At 42.0% G+C, this 24,035-nt stretch overlaps 1 non-coding gene across 1 annotated transcript; it reads left to right on the top strand.

The window, feature by feature from the left end:
- Positions 1-979: 979 nt before the first annotated feature.
- TRNAS-GGA (transfer RNA serine (anticodon GGA)) lies at positions 980-1,056 on the top strand. Its single transcript has one exon. It is a non-coding gene; the product is annotated as a tRNA-Ser (tRNA).
- The last annotated feature ends 22,979 nt before the right edge of the window (positions 1,057-24,035 follow it).

The following is a 24,035-nucleotide window of genomic DNA, read 5'->3' as shown; positions in this document are numbered from 1 at the left end:
AAACATACTCGATTACAATGTTACTGCTGGGCTCCGAATAAAACTTGGGAACCCTCGAAAAATGTCAGCACAATGTCACTCAGCCACGAAGCAATGGAGAAACGTGCACCGATGAGTGGACACCAGCGTCGTAAGGTACTTCCCGGATGGTCTCATTAAAGTAAATTCCTATAAACGGTCACACAAATTACCAAGAAAATCTATATATATATATATATTCCTGTGTTTGCGCGAATTGGCCATATGTTTTGTGTCAATGCCCGTTTGTGTTGTGTGCGCATACTTGATCATCTCATGTAAACAGACGAGAATATTCGCACGGGCGGGAGGAGAATAGCACGGCGATGAAGAGCGATGCGGTGGAAGGGGGACAAGCATTGAGGTAAGGAACATTACTTATAATGAGGAGTGTATGTGGTAGTAAATTAGTTATTAATCCCTCTCTCAGCCAATTTTCATAATTTCTGAAGACCGTTTCATTTTGGTAATCCCCTGCCTTATGGTCACATTTAAATCTTACGTTCGCATTCGGTACAAAACTGTCCTTCCTGCCAGCATTAATAACAATAATAATTCAGTTTTGAATATTGAATTTTCACGACCGCATTGTAATCGAAACAGACTTTCAACGTATTAGGTCGTGTTACGTACATGTAGTACGTGTCGAAGAGATGTTTAGTACAGAACAAAAATGAACCATGGTAGAGCAAAAGACGCGAAATCGTGAGGTTGTGGGTTCGGATCCCACTGGTGTCCGGCTGGCCATTTTTGTTCTGTACTTAACAACTCTTCAACACGTACTACACGTACGTAACACGACCTAATACGTTGAAAGTCTGTTTCGATTACAATGCGGTCGTGAAAATTCAATATTCATTGACGTGCCCCACAACGGGCGACTTAAACGCACTCTACAGTGTGCTAGCAGCAGTGCCAGACCTGTAGCTCAGACCCTTTCAACAGAACAAAGATGGCCTAGGCCACCATAGCTCAATTGGTAGAGCAACCGACGGGAAATCGGGAGGTTGTGGGTTCGGATCCCACTGGTGTCCGGCTGGCCATTTTTGTTCTGTACATAACATCTCTTCAACACGTACTACATGTACGTAACACGACCTAATACGTTGAAGGTCTGTTTCGATTACAATTCGGTCGTGAAAATTGAATATTCATTGACATGCCCCACTACGGGCGACTTAAACGCACTCTACAGTGTGCTAGCAGCAGTGCCAGACCTGTAGCTCAGATCCTTTTAACAGAACAAAGATGGCCTAGGCCACCATAGCTCAATTGGTAGAGCAACCGACGCGAAATCGGGAGGTTGTGGGTTCGGATCCCACTGGTGTCCGGCCGGCCATTTTTGTTCTGTACTTAACATCTCTTCAACACGTACTACACGTACGTAACACGACCTAATACGTTGAAAGTCTGTTTCGATTACAATGCGGTCGTGAAAATTCAATATTCGTTGACACGCCCCACAACGGGCGACTTAAACGCACTCTACAGTGTGCTAGCAGCAGTGCCAGACTGTAGCTCAGATGCTTTCAACAGAACAAAGATGGCCTAGGCCACCATGGCTCAATTGGTAGAGCAACCGACGCGAAATCGGGAGGTTGTGGGTTCGGATCCCACTGGTGTCCGGCCGGCCATTTTTGTTATGTACTTAACATCTCTTCAACACGTACTACACGTACGAAACACGACCTAATACGTTGAAAGTCTGTTTTGATAATTCAGTTTTCTTTCGAAACGGGTTTAAAGGGGACCTGCAGTGAATTGTAACTCCATACGGGTTGAAGCGTGTTGTTGTCTTCTCTATATTCCGTACGGTTTTCCGAGGCTTCGAATACATTGCAGTATTCTTTGTCCCAGGCAGGAATAACACTACAAAAGTGGTTTTTGACTTCGGTCTTATACACTGGCAGAAATAAGTATCCAAACACCACGAAGGGTTTGTGCTAGATTAATGAACGTTTCTAGGTGCGTTTATAAATCTGATAGAGGACGTTGATTCAAATTTCCCGCAAAATCGCATTAGCATGGCTCTAGTAGCGGCCCCATGACGTTCCACATCAGGTTTGCTTTAAATACGAGCTGTACTGTGTGTGAGCGTAAGTTACCTGTGAGATTGGAAGGAGTTACTGTGAGTAGGTTGCGAATGCCTTTACGACGATGAAGAGGCCAGTATCAACACCTCACTGTGGTTCAATGAGGCCGTATAGTAGGACTACGTGAAGGTGGATTTTCGTCCGTGCTATTGCAGAACGACCTGGCAGGAATGTCTCCACTGTGCACGCGTGCTGGCAGCAGTGGTCACGAGAAGGTACGTTCGTAAGAAGACAGGGCTCTTAAGGTCCCCGTGGCACCACCGAGAGCGAGGGCCGCCGTATTCCGCGTATGGCTGTGGCGCAGCGGACTACGTCTGCAGCAGCAATTCGAACGGCAGTTGGTACCACAGTGACGCAACGAACTGTTCGAGATTGGTTACTTGAAGGACAGCTCCGAGCCAGACGCCCAGCGGCGTGCATCTCACTTATCTCAAACCATCGCCGTCTGTGACTTCAGTGGTGTCAAGCAAGAGCTCATTGGGGGTTGGAGTGGAGGTCGCTTGTGTTTTCCGATGAAGGTCGGTTCGGCCTTGGTGCCAGTGATGGCCGTCTGTTGGTTAGAAAGAGGCCAGGTGAGCACCTGCATTCCACCTGTCTGCAGCGTCGACACACTGGACCTACACCGGGAGTTCTGGTCTGGGGAGCAATTTCCGATGACAGCAAAAGCACTCTCGTGGTTATCCCACGCATCAACACTGCAAATGTGTAGGCCTACGTCTGTCTGGTGATGCGACGTGTTGTGCTGCCATTCACGGGGGTGTTTTCCAACAGGATAATGCCACTGTTGTAACCTAACTTACTCTACAGATTGTCGACATGATGCCTTGGCCTCTTCGATCTCCGATCTGTCCCCAAATGAACATGTATGGGATATCATTGGACGACAACTACAGCGTCAACCGAAACCGGCATTAATCGTCCCTGTATTGATCCAAGGCCAAGTGCAACAGGCATGAAACTCCATCCCACAATCTGACCCGGCACCTGTACGACACAATTCATGCACGTTTACATGCCCGCACTCAACGAGCAGTCGATTACACCGGTTATTAATGGACCACAATGGCACATTTGCGATGGCTTTTCTCGTGTGGATAATAACATGAAGTAGCCGTGTTGAGACACCGGATCCCATGAGATCTCCCAAGTTAAGCAACATTGGGCGTGGTCGAGATTTGGATGGGTTGCCACGCGCTGTTGTTGGGGGTAAGGGAATGGAGGAGCGGACACGAACTGGCCACCCTACCGTACGTAAACTCTGGCTCAGGCACTCCTCTGCGGAGGTTCGGACGTGCCTTCGGGCAGAATACACCCTTACCTTACCTTGTACCTCGATAAATATATTGCCAAAATATCCATCTTTTACACACCTTATTTCATGGTGTTTGGATATTTTTTCCGCCAGTGTATATCCTACTCTGTATGGCTGAAGTAATTCCTCTGGCAGTCTTGTGACAATTCTAGAACGTGTGTATCACAGTCTGGTGGCGGGACTTGCCTGCGCTGTTATGTAATTAGAGGTTCGTCCTGCGTGTTTATGTTGAGGTCTGTAACCCTTAATCTATGTATGATAGGCATCCACGAATTGTTGGTTTTATATCCTTCTTCTAAATTCATATTGTTCGGGTGTTTCTTGATTTCGATAGCCTCACGGATTTGCCTTTCGAGATTCCAAGGGATAGTTGCTTGGATCGTCTTGTCAAATGCTATTCTGTGTCTTGTTTCGTCTTGCTCCAGCTTCATTCAGTGTGGCGTACTTCAGGAGCCTGTAGTTCTATTATGTCTTTTACTGGTGGTAGGTAACAAGGTAATTTTCAGTGTGGTTTATAGATGGTTTTTATGTCATATTCATCCAGTATCTTGCTGTTCTTGTCTGTAGTGTTTCTAATGTAAGGAAGTATCGCTGTTTTTCGGGAGGGTCAGTTCTACCTCCCATTTTTCTCTTACAGTGGCCTTTCTTCCTTTCCTTCTGATTTTCTGAAAACTCGTCGGGCGTAATTGAGCGAGTAGCCATTTTCTCCCGAGGGTTCCCTGAAGTGTTTTCTATCTTGTTCGAGGTGTTCTGCGTCCGAAATCCCTATGGCCCTGTTAATCAGTGATTTTCGTACAACCTTCTTTTGTGATGGGTGGTGATGAGAAGAATCGTGCAGGTACCTGTCTGTGTGTATGGTTTTCCTGTATACTGCGTGACTCAGAGTCCCATTTGTGTCGCGTTTCACTAGGACATCGACGAACGATAGTTTTCTGTTTACCTCGATTTCGATGGCGAAGAGAATATTTACGTGAATAGATTTCAGTTGGTCGAGAAATAGCTGCATGTTATTGCTCCCGTGAGGAAGGATCACGAACGTGTCATCCACGTAATGGATAAAGCATTTCTGTTTCGGGGTAGATGTGGCTAAGGCTTGTGTTCGAAGTGTTCCATATGCATGTTTGCTATTATTGGAGACAGCTGTGATCCCATCGTGGCCCATTCTGTCTGTTCGTAGAACTACCCGCCGAAGTAGAAATACTTGGCGTTAAGGCATTCTTCAGCTAGTGTTGACAGGTCTTCTGGGAGTTTCTGGTCTGATAGTGGAAATACTTCCGTTAGCGGGACCTTGGTGAAAAGTAACGTGACGTCAAAACTTTCTACTAAGTCCTCAGTTTCGATTGATTGGCTCTTACGGAGCTGGATGAAATGTCGGGGGTCCTTCACGTAGGTTTCAGTGTGTCCTGTATGTGGCTGAAGTAGCCCGGCTAGCTAATAGGCTATATCGTACGTCGTAGATCCTATAGCACTCACTGTAGGTCACAGAGGTATGCCTTCTTTGTAGATTTTTGAGAGGCCATACAATTTTAGAGTTATCGGGTCATAGAAAAACAGTTTCTTCTGTATATCGGCTGGGATACTGCAATTTTTTTTACTAGTCTGTGGAGTTTGTTCTTAATGCTGTTGATAGGGATTTTTATTTTCCTATATGTAGGATCGGTGAGTAATTGTCCTATTTTCAGTGTGTAATGTTCACTGAGGGGTATATACGTAAGATTAACTATTTTTACTTTCTTCTCTTGTGAATCAGATGGTTTCGGTTTCTGTTTTAGTAGGAGGCGGTCGAGTTTCTAGCTTTGTTTGGCAGTGACTAGTTCCAGTGTACACTGAGAGAATGTGTGTGTGTTTTTTGCTAGTTGCTTTACGTCGCACCGACACAGACAGGTCTTATGGCGACGATGGGACAGGGAAGGGCTAGGAATCGGCCGTGGCCTTAATTAAGGTACAGCACCAGCATTTGCCTGGTGTGAAAATGGGAAAACACGGAAAACTATTTTCAGGGCTGCCGACAGCGGGGTTCGAACCCACTATCTCCCGAATACTGGATACTGGCCGCACTTAAGCGACAGCAGTTATTGAGCTCGGTGAGAGTGTGTATTGCTAATGCTGTCTAAACGTCATCCAGTCATTGAGAGACAAAGTGCTGGCAAGTTTCAAGTGGAGGTGAGGTGGTTCAGAGTCTGTCTGGTGTCACTGATATGTTCCCTGCGAAGTGTAAGGCTGGTTTCATGAAGAATACGGTCTCACAAACAGCTACCTGCACACCTCCTCCCACCATAGAATAAGGCTGTTCTAACATTGCTGATTAACAGGGACATAGCAATATCGGACGCAGAACACCTCGAAGAAGTGAATGTACACCTCACGTGAACCCTCAGGAGAAATGGCTACTCGCTCACTAACATCCGACGAGCTTTTAGAAAATCATAAGGAAACGAAGAAAAGGCCGCTGTAGAAGAAGACAAATAGGAGGTAGAATTGACCCGCCCGAAAACAGCGCTACTTCCTTACATTAGAAGCACTACAGACAAAATCGGCAACATACTTGAGAAATATGACAAAAAAGCCGTCTATAAACCACACCGGGAGTTAGCCAGTTATTTGCCACTAGTAAAAGACATAATTTGACAAGACCAAGATCCAAGCAGCTATCTATTTGAATCTCGAAAGTGAAATCCGTGAGGCTATCGAAATCAAGAAGCACTCGTACAATATGAATGTAGAAGAAGGATATAAAATCAACAATTCGTGGATGCCTATCACACATAGATTAAGGGATACAGACTTCAACATAAACACGCAGGGCGAACCTCTAATTACATAACAGCGCGGGCAAATCCCACTTCATGGCTGTGACACATACGTTCCAGAATTATCACGAGACATTCAGGGGGCTTATATCAGCCAGAGAGGGTAGGATATACTGTATAAGGCCAAGGGCAAGAAGACCTCTCGTAGAGTGATTGCTGCCTGGGAGACTGATTACCTTGTTGTCTTGACAAAGAATACTGCATTGTATTCGAAACGTAGGCAAACTGTATGGAATGTAAAGAAAACAACAACACGGTTCAACCAGGAAAAGAGAACTAAATAATTCTACACACCGTGGAAGCTTCACTTCCATCCGTATGGTAGCTTGTGAGTGCGAATGTATGTCTCGTCCATGTAAATTAGACGACACGCATTTCGCTAAATTTGGATGTTTCTTACGTAAGCTATTCGTTTGTCCCTGATACTGCTTTATTCCTGGAGGACTTTTCGGTTATTCTTTTTCTTCTTACACCTGAATCCCAGAGTTCGAATAATTTTACGGAGTGTGTTAATACTGCGTTCACCGAGCTCGATAGCTGCAGTCGCTTAAATGCGGCCAGTATCCAGTATTCGGGAGATAGTAGGTTCGAACCCCACTGTCGGCAGCCCTGAAAATGGTTTTCCGTGGTTTCCCATTTTCACATCAGACAAATGTTGGGGCTGTACCTTAATTAAGGCCACGGCCGCTTCCTTCCAACTCCTAGCCCTTTCCTGTCCCATCGTCGCCATAAGATCTATCTGTGTCGGTGCGACGTAAAGCAACTAGCAAAAAATAAAAAATAAAAAAATACTGCGTTCGAAATTATTTGGTCTGTGATTTTGCATGAATGTTCTTTAAAGTGGGATATTATTTTATCTGTAATATAGAAATTATTTACCACGCGGCGAACGACTTGCTCATTAACATTATTTAAGTGGCATTGCAAGATATTCTAGGCCTTTACTAGGGAGGTGTTGAAAATGACGACTATTCACCTCCCTAGACAATTTTCAGTCCAGTCCGATTCGACGGATGAAAGTAATCATTATACCAAACGCTTCGGCCACTTGTTTGAGTGTGGATTTGAGTTTCAATATCGCAGCAAGCACAGCCGTTTTCCTCAAAAATTGGTAGGTAAACATTAACAATCACGGGTTTAAGTATCAAGAAATGTATCCTGGAAATTGCTGCACGAAAGTGGTATTATTAACGTGGAATGTGTTCCTACAGAGTACTGCATTACCAGCAGACAACACGTCCGCTGCTGGTGATCAACTGGGCAGGGAATACAGACTTGTAGCCCAGGGGCACTGCGCATCTTGTATACAGTGTTCTCCTCTATTTGGATGAGCTGTACGTAACTACGTACATTATTTCACTGCTGAGGATAAAAGGGGCGCCACAGGATATTTAGATGAAGTTTCTGCTTGGAAACATTGGTGGAAACCTGAGAAACACTCAAGTGATCACAGTTGACACTCACTGCTGATGTTATAGACCTTTACTTTGAAATTATAAAAATACTTAAAGGCTACATAATACTAAACTGTAAACACATGCACTGAGGCGATGTATTCTGCATCTTGAACAAATGAGTGGTAGAGTAACAAGCAAGCCGGCAACAAACAAAATAGAAGAAATAATTGATGCCTAACGAAGAATAACTTGCGTAATATTGACAAATGTTGGTAAGTGAATCTCCCAGAATTTCTACACATTTAGAAAGCAATCGCATCTTCCTATATGCTATCAGACGGAAATGGGGATTGCTTTGAAAGTCCTCCGGTTTATTATAAATCACCTTGTGCAATAATACCATGATCCCATTCTTTTTTGAGCGACTGTACATACGTACATATATCTTCATTATGGACAACTATAATATCAGCGTTCAGCCTCTAAGTCCCGCTGTCAATGACTTAATGAACTAAGATCATCCAAAAACCACACCAAACCGCTGTTCAGCCGAAGTTTTGCACATTACGAGGTGACTTATTTTCTCGGCCACCGTTCTTGGCTTTCTGGACCGGGGTTGCTACTTCGCCGTCAGATAGCTTCCCAATTGTTTTTGTGTAGGTTGAGTGGATTTTTCAGATCCTGAAACGGCTGTGTTTTGACCACTCATGTCGAGGAAAAACGAAACCTGGCACTTTCTTCGTTTGGGCTTTAGTGGGTGGACATTTTTCCTATCGCAGACTCCATTATGCTGTTCCACTGAATTTTTCATGGGAGTCAAGATCACTCCTGAGTGGATTCCGGGATTTAAACCTCACCGCAGGTGGATCTCGTAAGGCACTGAACAAGGGTGAGTTCCTCTGTGTTAAGCTCTTCTTGAGCAACTGTACTCTCGATGATTTTCTACTCGGATCTGGAGGAGCAATGTTTGATAAAAAAGACAGCCACTGAGTAGGAGTGGACCTCACTGTACCAGTAAAAACTCCCATGGTTTCAGTGAGCTGTACGCCAACCTTGATCGAATATAACGCTGTTTTCCCACACAGAAGTGCAATAATCACCAGTCGAGTATGCTAGAGAAAGTGAAGCAGTGCGAAGAGTGTTTGCGTCTGCACCTCAGTTGATGCCCGCTAGTTTATGCAGAAGATTAACTCTTGTACTCAGCTTCTTTCACAGATTCAGGAAATGCTGTTTGAACGACAAGGATCGATCCAGTGTGACAACCAGATATTTTGGGAATAAATTGTGGGAGACTTCTGCTCCGTTAAAAACCAGATGTAGCTTCCCATTAGCTTCTATGTTATGTAAGCGGAATGCTGTTACTTCGGTTTTACTAGGATTTGGCTGGAGTCTCCTTTTGTGGAAATAGTCACACATGGTAGATAGGTCCTCTGTAAGTACATATTCAGAGTGTGCCAAATCCGTACTCTGAGTAATTAAAGCTAGATTGTCTGCAAACTGATTATTCTTTGAAGTTGTTCGTGGCAGGTCATGGATGTAAAAATTGAATAAAATGGTAGATAATACTTACCCTTGAAGTAAACCATTATTTAGAGATCTCCACCTGCTTCTTTCACCGTTCAGAAATACAGCAAGCCGACAGTTGGATAACACGTTGTTTAGTAAGCATGCTAGCTTCTGACGAGGGATGACTTGAACAAACTTGAGCAACAGTCCCCCTCTCCGGACCGTGTCATAGGTTGATGTAAGGTCGACGAAAGCTGCAGCAGTCTTCAGTCTTTTCTGGAATCCTTATTCAATCTCTGCTGTCAGTGTTAACACCTGATCACAAAACTGCGGTTCTTTCTGAAACCCCCTTGTAGAACTGGGATGACTCTTTCTATTGCTTCCTAGATATGGTTAAGTACCATTCTTTCGAGCAACTTGTAGATTACGCCAAGGAGTGACATTGGTCGATAATGTCTTTCTATTGCTTCCTAGATATGGTTAAGTACCATTCTTTCGAGCAACTTGTAGATTACGCCAAGGAGTGACATTGGTCGATAATGTGAAACATCAGCTCCTTTCTTTCCTGGTTTCAAAGACTGTAATTACTTTGGCTTGTTTTAACAACTTAGGTAATTTACCATTTCGTAGAATTTCATTGAAGAAGTTGACTAGTCAATGTTTTCTTCCATGGCCTCAGAAAGTCAGGACAGATATCATCCAGACCAGCAGCTTTATTGATCTTTATTTAGCATAGAGCCTTGTGGATTTGTTCAGTACTGAAGTCACAGGAATACTCCGAGTGGGAAGTGAACTGTGATCTTCTAGTTCTTAGTTGCTTCTTAACACTCCTTGCGTGTACCTTATCCATCTTCGCTATAGATATTTGTGTCATTCTGGAGGCAATGGTGTTTGGACTCATTAGCAAACTTGTGTGTTTCATGGTAGGGTCACTACGAAGTTTCCTTATGCGGTTCCAGGCTTTACGACTAGAGTGTGTGAAGTCCATTTCTTCTGTATTTCTGTGTCACTTCTCTCTGCTAGATCTATTTAGAGCCCTTAGCAACTCATCAGCTGTCGTTTTATTATGAGAGTTCTGATATTCGGTATAGAGCTGATTACATTCTTCTGACAATCCTGGTATATATGTCTTACCATATCCCCGGAGAATGAACTTCCTAGTATTAGCTTTTATGGCGTTGACACATCCACTGTTATTTTCAGGAACTGGTGGTATCCACTGTACAGTGTTATAAAGCCCTGTTGCAAATTTATCCGACTTTGTTAGTTGAAATGTCCAACGAGGTTGTGGTACTGAGGACACACGATGGATCTTAGTGCTATAGTGAATAATAACTGGCCTGTGTTGACTGAGAGGAAAGGAACTGATGACCTATCGTTGTACCATGTCTTGATTCTCAGGAGTTGACTGTAACACTATGCACAGGTCAGGAGAATAACCTTTTTGCCATCTGCCAGAACGGAAAGTGCCAGGATGTTTAGCATTATGGACGAGTTGTAGGGAGTTTGCTACAATCCAGCTGTTTAGGTTGGACCCATTGTCTTCTTCGAATTCGTATCCCCATGCTGGATTGTGACTATTGAAATTTGCGACCTACAAAACAGGGTGATAAAAACTTTTAATGAAGGGCTGGACCAACTGACTTTTGGTGGTTTATAGATATTCACAACAGTAATGCCTGAGATTTCCACTGCCAGGGCAAAGATTATGAATATAGTTATTATTTGTTATTTATTATTACTTTTACTTTTATAGTATACTAACTGTAGAATCCGGCGCTACTCGGCCACATTGTTTGAATGTTTACTTTTAAGATGGGTATTGCCTGTTGATTATGTGTGAAGTGAAATTTTGTAGATACCTTTATTGTGACGTTGACTGATATTTAACGAAATATTTTTTCGGTTTTAGAGTTATTGTTATGTGTTTAGTTACAAGTTTTACTGATTCGGTTTAAAATTTGTCCTTGTGGCAGTCCAGATTGTATTGGAAAAAATGTTATCTTTTGAAAAAGATCTGATAACTTTATGTACGAGTACTTACGCGTCGCGCTTTAGATATGACGAACTTGAAAGCAACTGCCATTGGGATAGTCACTAATCAGCTAGCGACCCCCAAAACTGTGGATTCAACACAAATCTATGTTACTTTGTACATTTTCCTATTCATCCATTCTGACCCATGCACTGCAGATGGAAGCTGAAGTTGGACTTAAACAGCAGCCAGAGTGGAAAAATTGATCCTATCTCAGAGGCCCATATTCGACAGTTATGTTGGTCGTTTTGATTGACATGTCACCCTCTCCTATTGGGGTGTCTTACCCCCACAGTAATACTTTCTTTGTCAGATAGTACTTCACATGATTGTCAAGTATTGTTGAGAGCTATGCTGGGTCATACACACTTGCATACATAATTTCATCCATTTGGGACATTTTAATTTTCATCCCCTTTCACTCCCTCCCCTCCCTGCCGATGGGAGTGAAACTGGACTTAAACGGAATCCTGAGTATGATTATTCATCTACACTATCCTGAAAACTAATGCATTCGACACTAATATAGGTCGTTTTCAATTACATGCCACTCCCTCTCCTTCCCGATCTCTATCATTACTCCCTAAGTATATTTTCCAGGTAGTAAGTCATGTCTGTATCAAATTTGGTCGAAATTGCTCCATGCATTCCAGAGTTATGCTGGAACATACACACAAACGCCATATAAAACAAGTCAATAATAAAATAATAAAACAAGTCAAACACATACATACATCTTAGGTAACATGAACTGTTTACAGTATATTATGTGTTCTCGTATAGGCTTTTCGGACCGCAGACACATAGTACACAAGTGTGTCTGTCTGTGTGTGTGTGTGTGTGTGTGTGTGTGTGTGTGTGTGTGTGTGTGTGCGTGCGGCACGTCACAGGTCAAGAAGGCCAACGGCCGGTAAGGTCTGCCAGTTGCGGTAACACAGAGTTAAAAAAAGGTGACAGAAATTAATGAATAATATTACAATTCAGAGTTATAACCGGAAAATAATATTTTACTATATGCAATGAACTTTCGCTGTCATGTTATTATAAGATGGGTATACTTTAGAAACTCACCATCAATCCAATCACGTTTACTGGGAATAAAATTTGTTAGGCTGTTCATTTGAAGACGTACACTGAAGGTGGTTTCCAGTTGTTTTCCACTTTCACATTGGGTAAATTGCTCCATAATGAATAATCAGAATTAATCAATGAAAGTTAAAATCCCCGACCCGGCCACAAATGGAACCCGGGACCCCATGGACCAAAGGCCAGCACGCTAAATATTCAGCCATGGATCAGGACATCTAATCTATGAATAACCTACATTAGCATCCATACACTATATATATATGAAGTAGCATAGAGGATATGTTTTAATCTGCTACACTAAATACCTACTTCAGATAACATTAACTGATGAAATAACTCATTATGCGATCGAACTCTACTGTCGGCAGCCCAGAGTATTGGACGGAAGTCGCTGAAGAGTTAGATAACTTTCATTTTATAGCATGCCATGCCTCCAGTTCATACATTTTCTGATAACTACTTGCATGTAACACACTGCTTCATCATCTTCATCCAGCTATTCGATTCCTGCTCTGAGAGGCTGATTTGAATGAACAATGTGTGCACTTAACGGAAGACGGAAGAGGAGTGTTCGCGGATGTCTGAAGCATCGCCAGTCCACTTCTGAAACTTGGCACTGTTAGAACGCTAGCATAGTACTGTCCGTGAAAATTGAGAAAGTGTACCGGTTTTCATTTGATCAAGCACGTTATTTGATGGCATTGAATCTAACCGCGACATTGCAATCGGTTAAGATTGCATTCTGCCAAAAATACTGACGTCATTATAACTAATGGTCGAGTTCAGCTTAATAGTTGTCTGTGTCTCATACATAATCACGGGAAAATGGATGGGTGGATTTTAGTGAAACTTGGTATTTCAGTTTAACGAAAAGGTCGAGTAAGATTTTAGCAATAAATTGACCAAATAACTCGCCATGAGGGGGTGCTTAAGAAGGAAACTAAAGCATGAAAGTCGATGTATCTCTATTACGGTTGGTTTTATACGAAAATAGTTCATGGCGCATTTTGGTTCTACACCATTTTACGACACAGTGAAAGGGGTAATACTTGTGGCAGTCATGTGAAAGTCCAAGAACCGATAACTTTTTTCAAGTTGCTTTACATTGCACCGATACAGATAGTTCTTATGGCGACGATGGGACAGGAAGGGGCTAGGAGTGGGAAGGAAGCGCCGTGGTCTTAATTAAGGTACAGCCCCATCATTTATTTCATTGTGTGAGAATGGAAAAGGATGAAAAACCATTTTCAGAGCTGCCGACAGTGGGATTCGAACCCACTATCTCCCGAATACTGGATACTGGCCGCACTTAAGCGACTGCAGCTATCGAGATCGGTGAACCGATAACTCGCCCTATAGAGTGTAAGGAAAGTTGTTGTTTTAAAAGCTTTGTACATTTGTCAGTATTTTTGAAATATTAACGCTATACCTTGCTTTGTTGTATACGGGAAGGAGGAGATCAAACCAAGGTCAGCAATAATGTAAAAAGTATGAAACTGATAAGTGCCTCAGAGTGCAAGGAAGCGAGTACGTCACGACAAGCCGCTCACAGAGGGAGGCATGCCCAGTTATGTGTCTCAGAATCTGGGGAACAATGTGAGGGTTGAAAAAAGTGCTAAGAGATTGCCCCGTGAACGACTGGTACTGCAGCTAGTTACAAATAAAATTGAAATAAATGACAATCAGTGATTAAGATTTTATTCCTGCTAGCTGTGAATATGTGGGGTTCATAAACACTGACGATGCAAACAACGGGATTTCAATAAGTGATCACAGTGATGACAAATTTCTTCTTACCGCGTTTTTAAGGAATACATAACAATATTCAGGGTAACCTTTCTTTTCTGGTCATTCTTTTATTTTTACTTTTACAAGTTGCTTTACGTCACACTGGCACAGATAAGTATTACGGCGGCGATGGGATAGGTAAGGGCTAGGAGTGGGAAGGAAGTGACCGTGGCCTTAATTAAGGTACAGCCCCGGCCTTTTCCTGGTATGAAAATGGGAAACCACGGAAAACCATCTTCAGGGCTGCCGACAGTGGGGTTCGAACCCACCATCTAGCAAATGCTGGAAACTAGCCGCACTTAAGCGACTGCAACACAGTGGTCATTCTTTACCACCCTGGAGAGTGATTGACACCTCTTTTTCAGAGTGTGTATCCACCTGAGAATCATGGGGTAAAAAGGAACGTTTATCCGATTATCTATACAAGAAGAATACCCGATATTTCAAGATAATCAATAAATCTACCTACAGCACAGCTCATATTTAACCCCCTGTGATAGTCTCAGAAAGATATGAAGACAAATCTCATTTTTATTCCTGTAAATGCACGCTACGAATTCCTCCACAATACCTAATGTTTGTGTGTTATCAATTGTGTGATATTTTATAGGAATATAAATAATTCAAGTCGGCAGTACGAAGCTATTACTGAGTAAACAAATACATATGATAATATCATCACAAGAGCGGATGTAATAGCACCTCATATCCAGTCGTCTCATTATGAGGGAACATTTTGTGGCTCTTGAGCAGTAATTGGGACGCAAGGCGTCTCGTCAGACAGCTGCCGCCAATGGGCGTCATCAGCTCACGGTGCTAGTAGCCAGTAACGCGCATCCATAACTCCTAGCAGTCATAGAAAAAACTGCCCCTTTATGTTCTAAATTGCATGGCGTTAACGGACGTCTTCTTTTGCCGGATGAAGACGTTGCCTTATATACAGTGCAAAATATCACTAAAGAAATAAACGTTTACAGGAAGAGCAAAAGCTACCTAGATGAGTAATTGCTGACTTATTTACATTGTCTAAGTTCCATTAGAGACGTTGCACTGACGGAACACTTATAGGTTCGCAACTCATTATAAATATCTGACGTAATGTAATCTATCTATCTAAGGAAGTGTTTGTCTGTGTGTCTGTGTGTCTGTACGCGTTGTCCAGCAAAATATACAGGACGCAGTGATCTGAAATTTTGAACATAGGAAGATGGAAGGGGGTCCGAATGCATCTCGAAGCCGAAATTTTCATTTTCGCTTTCGTTGGTGAGTTATGAACGAAAAACCATCGGAAAACGTGCAAGAACGTGCATTGGGATATAATAATCCAACGTGCTGTCACCATGATTAAATACATAGAGTCGCTGTCGCTAGGCAACGTACATAAGATAGGTAGAGAATATTCAACGAGCCATTTTACGTCCAGGACGTAGGAAGCTGTTTTTTGTCTTATATGATATGAGGGCATATGACGGTGTTGATGATGATTCGTCCGTCGAATCGGGACGTTAAGTCTTGAGCTATTCGAGAGGAGTGGGCTATGTGCCGGCCGCGGGTTTCATCATTCTTGCTATCATATATCAAGTCATTCATTTCTTTCAACAAGCAACTTTTACAAGAATTACTCGATGTTCTACATAGTTACAAGTCTATCGACTACACGGCAGAGCTTCGAAAGACTTGGAGTCACCTGGAGTACCCTCGAAGATCTTAGAGGGGACGATTGTGCCACAAATTATCCTTCTTAAGAATAACAATTCTGCCCTCTGCAATGAACACGACTCTGAAACTGATGACTAATATTATTGAAGCCATCCTCATGACTGGGCATGCCGCGAGCGAAGTAATATTCATTCCTCGGATTCGAATAATTTCTTCGGATATACAGTTTAAGTTTAGATGTCTGCAGTGTTCAAAATAAAATTTCTCTATGTAATAATAAAGCAAGCATAATCTTCTTCTTACTATATATAAAATGGATGTATGCATGTAAGTGTGCGTGTAAATGACACATCTCCTCCTAAACCACTGGATCAATTTCATCCAAACTTGGTACACTTATGACTTACTATCTGGAGACGAGCACTGTGGGGTAAGCCATCCGTAGCTCCCATAGGGTTGGGGGGTCAGAGGGGCAAGGTATAAAAATAATCGAAAAATGTGCCGAATCCACAGTTTTCCGGGTCGCTGAGATGAACAGTGACACTCCCGATTTTTCAAAAGTCAAAGTTCAGCTCCCTTCCTCATGGGGGGGCGAGGGGGGAGTGATATTTAAAATTAAACGAAAATAGTGTCGAATACATAGTTTTCGGGGTCGCCGGGGTGAATTGTACACTCCGGATTTTTAGTATCAGGAGACAAACCACGTGGGGGTAATACAGCCAAGGAACCCTTAGGGGCAGGGGTTGCGTGGAGGCTGAGATATAAAAATCATCGAAAATAGTGTCGAATCCATACTTTTCGGGGTCGCTGAAATGAACAGTGACACTCCGAAATTTTTTAAAGTCCAAGTTCAGCCTTCTTCGTGGTGGGGGGCAATGGGAGAGTGATATATAAAAATAATCAAAAATAGTGTCGAATCCATAATTGTCGGGATCGCTGAGTTGAATAGTGAGACTCCGGATATTTTATGAGACCATGTTCATCTCCCTATGGGGTGGAGGGCGAGGAGAGAGTGATGTATAAAATTAAACGTAAATAGTGTCGAATGCATAATTTTCGGGGTCACCGAGGTGAATTGAACACTTAAGATTTTTAGTATCAGGAGACAAACCACGTGGGGCTAGTGCACCCCAGGAACGCTTAGGGCAGGGGGGCACGAGGGGATGATATATAAATATCATCAAAAGTAGTGTCGAATCCATACTTTTCGGACTCACTGAAATGAATAGCAACACTCCGGAATTTTTTAATGTCCACGTTCAGTAGCACTCTTCGTGGTGGGGGGGGCAATGTTAGAGTGATATATAGAAATAATAGAAAATAGTGTCGAATAAATAATTTTCGGGGTCGCTGAGATGAATAGTGACACTCCGAATTTTTAGTATCAGGATACAAACCACATGGAGGTAAAACACCCCAGGAACTCTTAAGGGCGGAGGGGGGGGGCAAGGGGACTGAGATATACAAATCATCGAAAGTAGTATCGAATCCATACTTTTCGGGGTCGCTGAGGTGAATAGTAACATTCCGATTTTTTAAACTCAAAGTTTAGCGCCCTTTAGGTTGGGGGAGGGGGGTGTGAGATATAGTAATTGTTACCGTGTTTTGGTGGATCAGCAGAGGTGAAAGAAGGTGCGGGCTGGAATGGGTCTAACTACAAGTCCGAAAGATGAATTTAAAATTTAAATAAAGGTTACATTTTCAACAGACAACAATATTTAACAAGATTTCACTAGGTGAAATAACAATGAAAATTCAGGTACAATAATGATTTTACGAACGAAAGCACAAGTTAGGAGGTCTTTACAAATTCTGGGCTTCGTGCCCCAAGTTACAATTCCTGAGCCCTCAGCTAACAACCACAAATTACCAAAGGGCAGAAAACCCCTCATTACACGGAGCACTTGCTCCCCACTTTCAAACTCAAGCCTCCCAGAGGCACTTTTCAAACCCAAGAAAGAGCTGACCCGCTCTCAAATTTTCAAGCCTATTAAAGGCATTACGTAGACTTCAGAATTCACTGCCATCAAGACACAACTTACAAATATAAACAGGGGTATCTCGTACCCAATCTACTGGGCCTTCGTGGAAAAAGAACAAATTAATTAAATGGCCCCAATATACCAAGATGAATGGAGGCGTGAACTTGTACTCCTACATGAAGCTTGTGAAAACCTAAGTGGTGCTAGGCCGATAAGCAGGGGCTATTCCCATACTATGGAGGTGACACGTATACAGAGTCAATTTAACACATCAAGAAGGAATAGAAGAACGGTTACAAAACGTAGTCACCTCAAATTCAAGATGAAGGGGTTCTCGAGAGGGTAAGGCACTCTCCATCCCCCATTTACAGTAAAGTTATATGAAAATTTTTCCAATACCGGAAAGATTTTACATGTTTCAATGGACTGTTTACATATTAAAAGTTACGGACCTGCCCCGAGGGTTAAACTGCTGAGCTAGCAAGAAATAAAGATGTTAAACGGCCATTACCTTGTTGAAGAACGGCTTCCTGCAGAAAGAGGCGCTTCCCGCCCCCTGCTACATATCCACACACTGAGCTAGATGTTGTTCGAGTGGCAAAGAGCCATGAAAATCATCAGTTTTTAAACACTCGTGGAAGCTTCGAGACCTTTCATGAATAATTAAGACACACCCACTCAACTTTATTGGGTAGCTAAAAGTTATACATCAACATCGGAGAAGAAAGACACTATTGGTCAAAAATTAATTAAAGAAATTCGGGATTGGCAGAGTTCAAAACTGGCGGAAAGAAAGATTAATATTGCCAACCGGAAAAATGTAAGAGCAAAATTTAGTAAAGACAAACTTTCAAATACAAAATTTCTTCAAAAATTTCCTTCCCTTCGCACCAGGGTGCGCGATCATAGTTTTTTAGTAGAGACATCTGTCAGAGAAGGTCCACACTTCTTGATCAACCAAAAAAACAAAAACAAATCGAAATACACACAGTGGCATCTTCTGAGGAACTGTTGAATTAATTCAGTTGTTAAAGTTTAGAGTTTCTCCGGTAGAGAAGTAATTTAATAATAAAATTAGTAATAAATTCAAATGTGCGGCGAATAGGTGTACCAACCGGTACAGTAATAATCGAATATACTGCCGAATCCATAGTTTTCCGGGTCGCTGAGATGAATAGTAACATTTCGGATTTTTAAAGTCTAAGTTCAGCCCCCTTTGGCATAGGGGCTGAGAAAGGGTGAAAAAAAAAATTGTCGGAAATGAGCGAGATAATGGACGTGTGTATGTTCCAGTAAGACTTTCAAATCTGACTTACTACCTGGAAAACGTACTGTGGGAGTAAGACGCCCCTAGAGCCACTAGGGAAGCGGGTGAAATATAATCCACACTAATAAATGGAAGTCTGTTTGGCGCCATCTATATATACTGTACTATATATATACTGTATATATAAATTAAGGCATAAAAATGAAGACGTGAATTAGTGAGACCATTCTATTCATCTTAGGAATTTAAAACTTGGTACCAGACAAGCTGATGACTTCAGGATCCCTAGAAAAATCTCAAATTCTCATAATTCACTGAGGGGTACGTGCTGGGAGTTTCAAATCTGCATAAGAACACAGTCGGTAATATTTATCCAGAACCTACAGGTTTTATGGGCTTTAAAGTTTCCTGAAAGTCTGATTTTTAACCCACTCTCCCATTTCAAGATCGCAGCACAATCTCCCAGACGAGTGAGAAAATTGAAATTTTGCAAAATTATAGCTTTTAGCATTTAACCGACGAAAAATTTACGAGATGTTTAAAAATTGTATTTTTTACCCCCCAAAAATATCGAGATATGGAGGCAATTTTAATGACTGTGCAGTCTTTCCTTTCGATGTATTTCGTGGCTAAACGGCAAGTCGTATTACAAAACGGATGGCGCAATCTCCGTTCAATTTGGAGTGATCTACAACTTCGGTCCTATGACCTTTTGTCGTATCTCTATCCCTTATACATTACATTTTTCTCTATTTCTAGATTTACCTCAATTTTTGTACTTTGTACACGTATAATTGACGGTTTGATTCACTTATAGGAAAGATGGGATCATCAAAATCTACACGAATATTGGCCCACCCAGTAGCCATATGTGAGCCAAATTCTATGTATGAAACTGTCGCGTAAGTATCTGAAAAGTAATTCACTGTGTGAAAATATTACACGAATTTCACCCTATTCAACGTTTCTAAAACATAATGAATTGTGGTAGACAAGTGCACCTGTCGTTATCATCACAACTCCACAACTCGCACTTTACATTGAAAACATCGTCTGCGGAAATCCTATGCTTTTTATCAGATAACGCTAATTTACATGAAATTTAAAAATTATTATTCACTTCATGTACAGTAATTTACTTCGATATCCGTATACAATTTGGAATACCGTAGCGAAGCACGGGTACAATTGCTAGTATATATATATATAAAGCAAGATGTCCTGACTGACTGATAATCAACAGACAGCAAAACCTACTGGAGATAAATGCATGAAAATTTGAGGACATGTTCCTACCGTAGTGCAAATGACTGAGAAAATATTTTTAAAAGTTCCTATTTTAAAGGGGTGAAAAGGGGTGAAATATAATTTTATGATTTTGTTGAATATCTCCGTTTCTGTGAAAAATATTGTACATATATATTCATTCAATCTTCCCAATCGTCTCCATACTCAGCAAAAATCTTGCATTTCTTGGCATGTCAACGGAAATATATTTATTTTCAAGATTTCGTTCGTTCATAATCTGTTTACATTCCAGGGTCGGTTTTTCCCTCGGACTCAGTGAGGGATCCCACCTCTACCACCTCAAAGGCAGTGTTCTGGAGCTTCAGACTCTGGGTTGGGATACAACTGGGGAGGATGACCAGTACCTCGCCCAGGCGGGCTCACCTGCTATGCTGAACAGGGGCCTTGTGGGGGATGGGGATGTTGGGAAGGGATGGACAAGGAAGAGGGAAGGAAGCGTCCGTGGCCTTAAGTTAGGTACCATCCCGCCATTTGCCTGGAGGAGAAGTTGGAAACCACGGTAAACCACTTCCAGGCTGTCTGAGGAGGGAATCGAACCCCGTCTACTCAGTTGACCTCCCGAGGCTGAGTGAATACCGTTCCAGCCCTCGTACCAATGTTCAAATTTCGTGGCAGAGCCGGGAATCATACCCGGGCCTCTGGGGCTGATAAGGAGAATTATTACCATTTTATATTTTGTTAGTGAGTTATGCAGCCGCTTATTGTTAATAAAAACAGGCTAGGCGAAAGCAATACCAGTTCTTCATTATGATCGGCGCCCGCATGCGTCATTAGCAAAGCTGTCTAAGTTTCGAAGATATGTCGCTCATATTGACGAAGGAGAGTGAGACCTGAGGCAACTTGCATATTGTCGACCAATAATGGATTGAGTGTGATAGAACTCTTGAGCAAGAAGGCTTTGAACCTTGGGAGACTTTAGTAATAACTATTCCTCCTCAGAAGAGTACCGTTCATATCAGAAGATTCAACGTACTGGTGTGTGATATTTCAAGGAAACAGCTCAATAACAGACTGCAGCGCGAAAACATCTTTTCTCACGCGGACAGCATAATGGCAGTAACTTGTCTAAACATTAATGGTGAAGTGTTGCCACATAACATTGTTTCTATTGTAGGTGACGGTGCTTGTCTATTTACATCTCTTTCTCACATTTTATATTGTACTCAGTTACGGCATAAAGAAGTTCGTGAAGCTATTGTTTCGTATGTTATGAACAATTGGGCAGAGTTATCCATTTTGTCCGAAAATCATCTTGGTAATAACTATTCCTCCTCAGAAGAGTACTGACTTTTCATGTCAGAAGATTCAACTTATGGTGGAACATGTGAGTTGACGGCAGCAGGCAAAATATTTCCATTCCGCTTTGAAGTTTATCGTGATCAAAGGTTATACTGGACATTTGGTGATGAAGCTAATACCGATTTACTCGTAATCATTCCAACGGACATTTTGAAGTATATGAATGTCTGCGCGAAGAAATAATTGCTTCATTCCTTGTTACAAATGTATCCAAAAAACGTCGTACTCGATACTGAAATGCTACTAGAAAAATACAAGTAAGAAAAGCAGCAGCCACATTTTTACAGAATAATCCTTCCGCACATACCATTGCTGCAAGTAAATACCAAAAGAAAAATCCCGCAGTCCATAGAGCAGCAGCGGCTACATTTCAGCAGAATAATCGTGAAGAATACAGGACAATTCAAGTGATATGAGTAGGGCCCGGACGTTTATGCAGTAATAGGTTAGAATGCGAACTTACAGAAGCGAGTAACAAGTAGAGTCTACCTGCACGACGGTAATGTTGTGAGGTTTGCATAAACAATAGGGGTTCGGCCCAACATTACCGTCGTGCAGGTAGACTCTACTTGTTACTCGCTTCAGTAAGTTTGCATTCTAACCAATTACTGCATAAACATCCGGGCCCTAGATATGAGCAACGTCACCCTGGGGTCCGAAATGAAAGACGATTGCGTCCATGGAAAATTAAGTTTTGTTCCGGGATGTCTTACGGTCCTGAAAATAATTACGAAGATAACAGCTTGTTAGCCATTGGTACAATGATCATAAATGCCAATTCTGCATTGTTCTCAAGTGGAAAGACGAAACACCAGGCATGTGTTGCGATTCTGGCAAGGTTCAGCTGCCACCACTCCAATCTCCACCTGAACCATTGTACAGTTTACTAATGGGAATGCTCCATGATGTTAACTGTTATGTGAAGAACTTAAAAACTGCTCTTGAGAAGGTGCCTTCAGGATGTCAAGATTTTAAGATAGCTATTCATGCGAACAGAAAGCCGGCTGACGCTCACAGTGGACGATATAACGCTCCAACATCTAATGAGGTTGCTTTAAATCGAGATATTGTTATTCAGAGCCACAATGATAAACTCAAACGTATCACTGAAATTCACCCGTCTTACGATGCACTTCAATATCCTATGATGTTTTGTTATGGTGAAGATGGCTATTCAGTAAATATTCCTCAACGTGATTGTCATAAAAATATTTTTTTGAACAAAAAGGTATCAGCGGCGAGCTATTATGCCTTTCGAATAATGGTGGGAGAGGACGAAGATAATTTATCCTTGCGTTTTGGTGCTTTGTTAAATCAATATTATTTGATATGTATGGAAAAATAGAAACTGAGAGGCTAACTTTCATTCGCTACAATCAAAATCAGCTAAGAACAGAAAATTATATTCATTTAAGAGATGCAGTAAGCAGGCAGGATATAAGTTCCAATCAACATGGACAAAGAGTAATTCTGCCTTCACAATTTACCGGAGGACCTCGATACATGCACGAACGCACGCAAGATGCAGTTACATAAGTACGTCATTACGGAAGTCCTAATCTTTTCATTACATTTACGTGCAATCTAAAATTGATTGAAATTTCTGAAGTAATCTGAAAAGGGCAAAAGGACTACAATCGTCACGATATAATTTTTAGGGTTTTCTGACTGAAGGTGAAAAAACGAATGGATCTTTTCAATAAAGCAGGAATTTTCGGTGATGTGCGTTGTTTTACTCAGTAGAATGGCAGAAACGTGGATTGCCTCACATTCATATATTACTGTGGTTGGTGGAAAGCATACCGTCTAACAAGATCGATAACATAATTTGTGCCGAAATTCCTGATCCAAATAAAGATCATATTTTACACGATATTATCAAGTCTACAATGACTCATGGACCTTGCCGTAGTTTGAATCCCAATGCACCTTGCATGAAAGATGGACGTTGCAGTAAGAGGTACCCACGAACACTTCTTCGTCAATCCGCTGTATAAAAGATTGGCTCCACAAGATGGATTATGATTTCCGTTGTTCAAAACAAAGCTCTGGGCTATAGTAGGATGATAGGAAATATTTCTGATATTCCATGAGCGCATTTAACTACACTAAACAGAAACAAACAAACAAAACATATGGCTCACCAACCCCGAAGGGCCATGGCCTACCAAGCGACCGCTGCTCATCTCGATGGTTTCCAGATTACGGGATATCCTGTGGTCGGTACGACGAATCCCCTCGGTCGTTATTCTTGACTTTCTCGACAGGGGCTGCTATCTCACCGTCAGATAGCTAGTCAGTTGTAATCACGTAGGCTGAGTCAACCTCAAAGCAGGTCTCAGATCCAGGTATAATCCCTGACCTGGCCGGGAATCGAATCCGGGAGCTCCAGGTAAGAGGAATTTAACTCGAATGAAAGTGATAGAAAACATTTTTATACCTATATTTACCACACAGCGCTTTACGAACACT

The sequence above is a fragment of the Anabrus simplex genome, chromosome 1, assembly GCF_040414725.1.
Source record: "Anabrus simplex isolate iqAnaSimp1 chromosome 1, ASM4041472v1, whole genome shotgun sequence".
Classification (NCBI taxonomy): domain Eukaryota; kingdom Metazoa; phylum Arthropoda; class Insecta; order Orthoptera; family Tettigoniidae; genus Anabrus; species Anabrus simplex.
This window is presented reverse-complemented; position numbering and strand designations above follow the sequence as displayed.